This window comes from Sabethes cyaneus, chromosome 2, assembly GCF_943734655.1.
Source record: "Sabethes cyaneus chromosome 2, idSabCyanKW18_F2, whole genome shotgun sequence".
Lineage (NCBI taxonomy): Eukaryota > Metazoa > Arthropoda > Insecta > Diptera > Culicidae > Sabethes > Sabethes cyaneus.
The window spans coordinates 213,851,001-213,861,519 of NC_071354.1; the positions used below are offsets into that span (position 1 = coordinate 213,851,001).

General features: G+C 41.3%; 1 protein-coding gene across 1 annotated transcript in view; it reads right to left on the bottom strand.

The window, feature by feature from the left end:
- The window catches only part of LOC128736621 (uncharacterized), a 42,981-nt gene that overhangs the window by 19,237 nt on the left and 13,225 nt on the right, over positions 1-10,519 (bottom strand). The gene's annotated exons all lie outside the window — the stretch shown is intronic.

Here is a 10,519-nt window from a genome sequence, read left to right on the forward strand (position 1 = left end):
CCCGATTCATAAACGCCTTCAATGCAATTGCAACATATTATAACCATTGGCATGAGCTTGGATGTAATAAGACATAGACTCAGTTTATACCTACTTTAGAGGACAATTACGATAAATCTAGTACTTTTAATTTTAAGGCAATTGTAATCTTGTGCGTGTTGAAATTTATTTATTTGTAATTCTATGTTGTAGTATAGATTTAAGAATGGGTAAAGGGCTTAAAGCCTATATTCGAAATACAAATCAAACCGGTGATCGGCCCCCATAGCCTGTCCCCCACGGATCACGGATGATAACGGCCACTGATATATCAACTTTGCCGCTTTCTGAGAGCTGGTGATCAGGGCCAGGGAAAAGAAAGTGCCCTGCAAAGATATCAATAAAGCTACCGGGAGATCATCTGATTCGCTCCCTATGGGATATGGATATCGACTCGGATTAGTCAACTCGCAAGCAGCCGAGAATTCACGCACTTACTGGCTGAAGCTCTACCCAAGACCCTACCCTTCCTCTGTGGAGCTAGAAGCTAGGTTCGGCCGATAATAAAGCCGCTGCACAAGCTGGGCCGATAATAAAGCTGCACAAGAAGAAAGCCTACAAACTATGTAGGGGAAAATAGAACTTGTAGAAACTATCTAAGCGCCATGGAGGAGAATTTGGTCAAATATCGAAGAGCACGTAATGTTGACCATGACCACGATACTGAGGAGGATGAAACGCTAAAAGGAGGACAGAAATCATGCAGAGATAGAACAACTATTCCGGCATTTCGGGTTAAAGACACACGCAATCTCGCAACGGATACATACCGATTCCGGAAAAATGTGGGGCGGAGGAAAACCTGGCGTCATAATGGCGATATAATAGAAGGAGGCGGAACGGAAGTTAACCTGGGGGTATCCACAAACAATAATAACGTCCTAGTTCATGATTTTGAAGAGATTCGGCGAGAAATCGAACATCTGAAGACTAGAACTGCCGGAAAGGGATGACTCCCAACAGAGCTCTCCATAATGATTAAAAATGATTTTAAGCACAAGGCAAATTGCGGCACAGTTCCTTGGTACCATGCAGATGTGGAACGTGCTGAACCGGGTAAAAATGCATCCTTTCCACACTACACGTTCAAGAGCTGCTCTGCCAGCGAATAAACCTAAGCGGCTTGAGTTTGGCAAGATAATGCAAGCAAAAGTGGAGGCGAGCCCTCAATTTATGAAAAACATTGTTGTTGTTTTTCGTACTTGACAGATTGTGTTCATCGCACGCGGTAATCTAGTGTGTTATGCGTGATGTAAAAATTCTTGCAGTTTTCAGACACTCTAATTCAACACCTAACACGATATGTTTAAAATGAAATTACAACGAAACTAAAAGAGATACGTTTTAGGTCAATGAACGAATTGTAGAACGGTACCAGAGCTTTAAATTGGCAAATAAAAGCAATCAATTTTATACCACATTTTTAGAAGAAATTCGATAAAAAGCCTTGAGAAACACTTATTTCAAAGCATTTTGCTTCTAAAAAGTTACTCAATCTCAGGTTTCGAATGAAAGTAACAGAATTGAGCTAGCTAGCATAGTTTTTGTACCAGAGCTAATTTAAGGCAAACAGAACCGAAAACTAAAAATGTTCAATAACTCTGTAACGATTGAGAATTGGCCATATGCGTAAAAAAAATTGTTTTCGTCAAATATGATCGTCTATGACCCCCTGAAATATCTGCACTAAGCTACACCCTGTATATTTGGGATCTTTGTAAAGTGATTCAACGACGCATTCAAGCTGGAAGTCGAAACTACTGATTCTGGGCGAAAGTCGAGAGACTACGGTGGGCCGGTCACGTCGCAAGGATGCCAAACGCCTGTGTGGCCGAAACCCCACTGGCACAAGAAATAGCGGAGCCCAACGTGCTGATGCCGACTTGCAAGTGTCCAGATGCTCAAAGTATTGGCGATGAGTGTCCCAAGACCGAGTTCAATGGAGAGAAGGTCTTCTTGATACAGTACAAGCCACCTCGGTTCCGAGCTGCTAGAGGTGGAGGAGAAAAGCAACAAACTAACTATTGATTAGACACTACTAGAACTGCAATTCAACACTACTTTGTGGTATGCAACAGCCATTTTTCGGAGAGGTCAAAGACAAGTTAAATGCTTAATGACTGTAGTAGATTATTGGAAACCGTGCGTGCACCGTCAGTTTTCCAATTTATTTGCACTACTGGGGTGAAAAGTAATCTGTTTCTCTTTTACGACGGTATACGAATCGATCGATCATGCTTTAGTTTGTACGATCAAACACCGTAAAAAAACCATTCGCTGCGCATATATTGTATAAGATTAATGCGATGCGTGATCAATTTTGAGTGAGGTGTAAATGGGATAAACGAGTAACACTTTGCTGTGGAGTACAATTACCCTGTAATTATGTTAGTCAGGGTAAAGTTAATGCGTACCTGCTAATTTGAAATCAACCGGTAATATGCCTACAAAGCAGCCGTGGTGAAGTGCAATTGTTTCGGAAGCAAGTATTTCAAATTTTTCTTAATTGTCAAACATAAAAAATTTAAGGAATTATAATCTAATTTCTGCAGCAGCATACAGAATACATCACCGTAAATTAGGAACTCTTTTCTGCTCTAGTTATTTTAAACACAAAAACAAATCGTAGCCCGATAATATTCCGTCCCGTGGAACGAGTTGCATAATATTCGTACGGTTTCTTACGAAATGATCTGTACCGTGTCGTAAAAACAGATTGGATCCAAATCTTCACTGTTCGCCGCAGCAGATCGCGATAAACTTAACATTAGCAGTATTGATTGCGGTTTTGTCTGCAAGTTTTATTGTCACACGGTTCCACGTTCCTCTTTCACCATTTCTCTTGCGATGGTAAAATGAAAATAATTTGTATAATGAATTTTCAGCGCTACGTAGCGCACTATGGCCGGTCTAATCGCTCACTCAATAGAGATAGAGGGACCAAACTAATAAACAAATCCGGACCGAAACTAACAAAGAGCTGCCATAATGTGTGACATAACTTCTCGACAAAGTTAGTCTGACAACAGAAGATTAGTACGTTATCTAATGCTAAATCTATTAAAGGGTATTATATTAAATATGTTGATAACTATACTGGAAAAAAGTATGTTAAGTCATGAGCGAAATAAGAACGCGACTTTGTCGCAACAAACGAATGAAGATGAATTCCATTCCTTTCAAATACGACTTGAAGCGTTGTGACTAATAGAGAAATTTTCAACTGAATCAAATTCGATCCAGTTGAATTTAAAGATTTATTGCTTCATCAACTTCGCTTGATGATTTTTGATTGAAGGTGCCGTTGTAATGTCGGGCCCTTGATCAGATACCAGTAATTATGCTGCTAAATCGTATAACTAACATATAGGTATAAAAATTAAGAAAAAGACGACTTCTAGCGAATGGCAAACTGCGAAAATAAGTAAACAGAAAGTGTACCATCGTCTTCACCGTGATCAACGTGACGTTGCAGTTGGGTGAAAATTGGTTTAATTCGATTGTTGGTTATTGAAGAAACGATCTTCATTCGTCTAATTAATAGAGAGAAAAAATTACATTGCTATTGCGCAATTTGTTTGAACACCACCACTGTGCCTTTTGGTATGCACATATTGTAGGTATAGGCGGCCATCATATCGCAGCACACACCGAGGAAATATATTGATTGAAAAATTGATCGGAATTGATATCAACCGGATACTGCCTGAACCGTTGCGGTGTTGCGGGTTGTAAAGCAAGGGTGCTTTCATGGTGATAAGTGCACATAGGCATTTTCACTATAAACATGTCAAGGTTGTGATCTGGTTAAAGCTGCAGGCTGGAGCAGAGGTGAAAATCATTAAAATTTGTGTAACTCACTAGGTACTATGATTGTGGGCGAAATTATTTAGAAAAAATGTATTTTGAGAAAAATTAGAAATACGGACATGCTCACTGGAGTGACTAGAATTGGGGTAATGTGCAAGCATACCATCACAACAGTCATTTCAATACAAACCAAATCGCTTTGAAAATACTGGATAGTGGCCACAATTATCACATCTTTCAATCAACGGACTGTCTATTCCGGCCCGTCACCTAGCGATGAGATAACTAGACGCAAATCATCATCAAAGGCAGATGCTAAACCGATCCAAGAAAGAAGCAGCTGGATATGTTATGCAAATATCCAAACACAGCTGACTTAGACCCTCGCTTTTATTGTTTACTTAGCACCACCGTCCGAATGGATTATTCAATTTATTAGAGTCACGATTCAAAATCGAACAATGGATGTGGAATTGATTCGCCGGATTCGGTTCAGTTCCACTGCTTTTCGCATGCGCGCGCGCCTGCCGCATTTCGATCCGATCGCCTTCGCTGGTCCATTCCCGGACAGTGTAGTGCATTCAAGCCCGGTTGAATCGCTGCTTTGCATTGCAGCGAGCTGTGAACTCGAAACGGAATTCTCACCACGCTGGCTGCCACGGTAATGAATGGCGTACGCCACCTATTAGCGAAGATCTGCTGTGACAGGCATACGCCTCCCCCTGACAAGGTGAAGGTCCGTTAAGATGCAATTGTGACCAAATAGATTGCAATTGTGCGTACGAAAGAGGGTTAAAAGCGATGCTTCGCTTCGAATAAATGCTAGTGGAAGATGTTAAAGCAAAAGCAGCACCTACGGTATAAATGCATAACTATTTGCATCTCAAGGACGAACCTGATCGCTATGATGATGATCAGGGAATAATGCTAGCACATTGTCACACGTTTTTCCTGCTGGATTGATGCGAAATGCAGATTATGTCACGTCACGAGTATTTAATGTATAGATGGATGAACGGATAGCGTGAGAATCATTGATGGGTCATAGCGGGATTATCGTAGTAGCAAGGATTGTAACCGCGTGGGCCGCATTACGTAAGCTAATAGGCAAGATCAACATTTGATCATCTTGCGACCAACAGAAAGGAACACGAAGCTTCTCAATGATATTTAAAAATGGGCTGCTTTGAGTTCCTTAAACCATCCTTCTGATAAACGCCTTACCCAACAAACATTTTTGTTTAAGAGTAGCTTGTTCAACTACTTTATAGCTAAAAGCAATGGAACAAGCGCTTGATAAGCAGCTATACAACAAAAATGTTCCTTGGGTATCTATTCTACGTTCTTTGAGTCAGCATTCTCCAGAAATGCGGTGAACAATATTGAACTTGCTTGCTAGAAAGAATTTCAGCGGAACAAAATCCACAACTCCAGAAGCCCCATAAAATCATTTAAAAATTGTTACCTGCGTTTCTGAGTAGGTTTTAGGTTTTTTGCTCAACTGATAGTGTTTGCGAAGTCTGCGATTATAATCATAGCACGGTGATAAAAATTATTATAGCAGTACAATACGAAATAATGTTATTATGATATTTTGCGAAAATGCCATCATTATTCCCTCTGGTGTAAATAACAAAAATTAACTAAAAACGTATTGACCGATTGTCCATCAAAGTCAAAACCCTTTCGGGAAACCAGCGCGTGATGCGCATATACGACAAGAGTCACTTCACGGTGAAATGGAGGTGAAGTGAGTTCCACTTTTTTCCGGGAATAACGCGGTTGAGAAAAATGATGAGAAGTAGCAACCGCCGCCGTAGAATTAGGGTTATTACGAGTGTCATTTCGCTCGCATGGAAGGCTAATGGAAGTGTTACATCTATTTCGCACGATGAAATTGTCTCATGAGAATTAAATGAGCTTTAAATATCAATCTGTTTGCAGCTAAAGGAACACACAGAACCACCATCAATGGCTGCTCGTGGAAAACTGGATATGTATTTTACTTCCACTCCTCTATACCGTAAATAGTGTTGCAGCTTGCAGCTTGCAGACCTTATTGAAGAAAAAATCGCAGTCCCTCTATGATTTTGTCATTTTCATCTTCTTTTCCGTCGTTGTTTGGTTGCTCTTGATGGCTTCTTTTCGTCATTTTTATTGTCATTTTGGTATTTTTAATAGCTTTTTTGGCATTCTTTCAACTTATTTTTGCATTAAACGTGTTCATGTTTAATTTGAATGTTTGTGCACGAATACACAATGTGCACGAATTCCCAACGTCCAAATTGTGCAGTCTGTTTTGGGTGCAGAAGAGATAGGTAAGTTGCATATGAGCTAAGGAGTATTTTGCGGTTTCATCACTAAACGAGAATGACATTATCTGGGGTTCGTATGTGTAGGGTTCAAAGGGGAGCAAAGAGTGGAGGAGAGGATCCGAGAGTTTGGAATTTCGTACACGTAGAGGACAATCGGTCTAATTACGTTTTGTACAGTGTGCACTTTGTACGAGAGCTCAGATTGTTCGGCCGCAAGTGTTTGTGGAGTCCGTAGTAAGCCCGACTTCAGAAGTCGATGATTCTGCCTTTTAATCTCACGGCTGGTATTGTCCTCTGTTGCCAGTGAGCCAAGGTATACGAACTCGTCGACTATCACAAGACTAATCCCCGTTGATTACCACGTTACTACCCAAGCGGGCCCTGTCGCGCTCGATTCCGCTCGCCAGCATATACTTCGTTTTAGACGTATTTTTCTTCAGCCCAATCTTCTATGCTTCGCGTTTTACTCTGGTGTACTTATCTTCCACCGCCTCAAATGTTCTGCCGACAACATCCACGTCGTCAGCAAAGCAGATAAATTGACAGGATTTATTAAACATCGCGCCCCGCATTTCGATCACCGCTCGTCTTATAATACCTCTTCAAGCGTAATGTTGAATAGCAGGCAGGAAAGACCATTTCCTTGTCAAGTCCCCTGCGAGATTCGAAAGGGTCCGATAATCCATCCGACATTCTCACACAGCACTGGATCTCATTCATCGTAGCCATGATAAGTCTAGTAAGCTAACCGGAGAGCCGTTTTTGACCAAAATTTTCCATAGCTCTTGTCGGTTTACACTATCATATGCGGCATTGAAATCGATGAACAGGTGATGCGTGGGAACTCGGAATTCGAGGCCGAATTCTGGACGATCTCCCTCCAAGGGTGAAGATTTGGTCCTTTGTAGACCGACCATTCATGAAGCCGGTTTGATAATTTCCTACAAATATATTAGTTTTGGCGGTAGTCGATGAAAGATGACTTGGGACAGCACTTTGTAGACGACGTTCAGGATAGTGATCGCTCGGTAGTTTTCACAATCCAGCTTATCACCTTTCTTGTAGATAGGTCAGATAACCCCGTCTTTTCACTCCTCTGGTAGTCGTTCCGTAACCCAAATCTTGACAATCAGTTGATACAGACTCCCGGCCAACTTGTCCGGACCCATTTTAAGAAGTTCTGCTCCAATGCCATCCTTTCCCGCTGCTTTGTTGTTCTTCAGCCACTGGATGGCTTTTTTAACTTCCCTTATCGATGGGGTTGGCACATACCAATGTGGTCATATGCGGCTGCCATCCTTTCCCGCTGCTTTGTTGTTCTTCAGCCGCTGGATGGCTTCTTTAACTTCCCTTATCGATGGGGGTGGCACATCTTCGTTGCTTGCTACACCAATGTGGTCACTTCCTCCACTATCATGGTCGCCATTCAGGTGTTCATCGTAGTGCTGCTTCCACCTTTCGATCACCGCTCGGTCGTCAGTCAAGATACCTCCATCTTTATCTCTGCACATTTCGGCCCGCGGCAAGAAGCCTTTGCGAGATCCGTTGAGTCTCTGATAGAACTTCCGTGTGTCGTGAAAGCGGTACAGCTGCTCTAGTTCTTCGCACTCCTTTCTTCCTGGTGACACTTCTTCTCCTGGAAGGGTTGGATTTGCTATCTCCGCTTCTGTTTGTATCGCTCCACATTCTGACGGGTGGCTCTATGCACCATTTGTTCCCGCGCTACGTTCTTCTCAGTCAATATATGCTGGTATTCCTCGTCAAACCATTCGTTACGTCGATTCGGTGTCACACGCCCGAGGGCGTTCCCCGTACAGAGACTATAGATTACAGAGGCGCCGAGACACTCAAAATCTCCAAGTATACCGATGATATAGGTCATAGGCTGGAAGAAGGAACTACGTGTGGCCATGTTCTTCAAGGCGGTGAAGTCTTAAACCGTTTTCGTTCGTTTGCGGGTGTGCGCTGAACCGTCCAATCACCGGTTTGAATTCCTCCTCCTGACCAACCTGAGCGTTACAGTCCCCGATGATGATTTTGATATCATGTCTTGGACAGCGGTCATATTCGCACTCCAAGTGCGCGTAAAATTCGACTTTATTCGTCTTTTCAACGGCATTTTTGACATTTCAGTAATACATCGCACGTCTTGTTTCTGCACGTTCACGGCAAAAACTAAAGGAACTTTTGGAAAGAAAACATGGGATTTATTACTGAAATGTCAAAAATGCCTTCAAATATTACGAACACGTCTGCCATTATGGCTCGTAACAAGCTGGATAGAATTCATCGACATGTGGTTTATGCGGAACTTGTTGTTTCATGATTTTGTTGCAAATTTATTTCCGAGCGCAAGCTAAAAAGTGTGTAAAAGGTTTTTATGTAATCTATGCGTAATCCTCCAATAGAGCACCCCTCGAACAGTAAGTGGCAAACTAAATCTTGATGTCGCTGCCATCGCTGCTATGTAACTCAAAGAAATATTGATAAAGGTACTTGGATATTTTTTGATGCGTTTGGCAAACTATTTCTGGAGGGCGCTACCGACAGATTTTACACACACAAAACCCATTACAGTGGACCCCCGTTCGTTTGAACGATTCCTCATGCAAACTAACGGGGTTACTTTTTAATTTGAACAACTGGTAACCCGAAATATGCTGAAACCTGTGTGAACTGGCTGCCCTGCTCTTTGTTATTGTTTTGGTGGTTTGTTTTAGTTGGCAGTTGCAAGTGCGAATATTGCATTTTCCGATCGGATTTCTATCTTAATCGTTAGGAAAACGAAATGTGAAACCGATTAAACACGCTAGGTCAGTACAAACAAATCGTGTTTATGTGCATTGTCCGCATAAACAAATGATGTCATGTTGAGAATGACATTTGAACCATTTTTAATTTGCACGTCGTGCAAACCAAGGGGGTTCAAATTAAAAAGTGTTCAGATTAAAAATGGTCAAACGAACGGGGGTCCACGGTACTTCCTTCGAGTCTGTTAATCTGTTCTCTGTGTTTACTGTAAAGTATTTTATCAGTAAAGTATCAAAAGTATTTTAAAAGTATTCTAATTTTTTAGGGTACTGGTTCACCAAGAAGCCGTCGAAATCTCTAGTGTCTCTAATATCCGAAGACTTTGTATCCTTCCTCGATATTGCTTTTCCGTGGAGTCCTCTATGGATTGTCAAAGTACCAGCACGGGAAAGCGCAATATCAGCAGGTTACCTTGTCGCTTGTCACGTAAAATGGTCTGTTGGTAAATATTTATTTGCCCTTTTATCCAATACCGTTTTTGTTTTGGCTTAGGTCCAATCTAGGTTCGCTCTAGTTCCAAACGAACGGCTGTCAAAACGTTTGTTTTTTCACTCAGGTTGAACTTAGTTTCGCACTGGGTTGCACTTTTTAGACGACGGGTTCGCACTGAATTTTTTCACAGTTTGAACCTCGCAATAAGCAATACACTGACAACCCGAAGACGTTTGTTTATGCTCGCGAAAATGTTTGTTTATTCAGTGGTCGGTTGGAATAAACCCAGGTTAAAAAACAAAAAACGCTATAAGCCCTGTTTGCTTCGTTTGTAAAAGACACATGTTTTAATAAATAGAACAAACAACACAGCCATGGGTATAAACGTCCTGTTGAGAATTTGACCCTCTTTTATCGACAGTTATTGTTATTGGAAGTAGATGGAAGATTGCCTCATTGATAAATTTAATTATGTGCTAATGAATTGAAAACCATATTACATTTTCAAAGGTTTTAAAGGCTAGCCACGACGTTCCACGTAGCCGTGATCATTTTTAAATGCACCCCATCGACATCTCTATAACGAGCTGCAGTGAACGTCAGCGACAGCATGTCCTGGGCTCAAAATTTGACAGCGGGCCCAAATCAGACTGCTGGCAGTTGAGTGAAACGCAGTGCTGACATGCTATCTTATTTTGGCACACACGAGATGCTAGCAGCGAAAACATGGTTGCCTGCCGATGGGGTGTTTAAATGCGAACGGATTCAAATAATGGGGGTTCAGCTTAAAAAAGGTCACACGACCGGGATGATTATTTTATTTCTTTTTAATTATTATTTTATATTTTTATTAGAAAACACATTATTATGATTTTATTTTGTCAGGAAACTTTGAAGTCAATAACAAAACGCCAAAGTAGGTAATCAAAAAATCGAGGCAAACCAAAAAATGTGTCTACCTAAGTTGCTTCCACCTGACCTGCTCATCGGTAAGGTCGACAATGATTATTTATACCTATGTTAAATTGCTTATCCAAGACATAAGCTATGTGCTACTTAATCTAGTAGCATTAGTGATTTTTCAGAGCAGACTCTCAGTTCATAGTTAATTT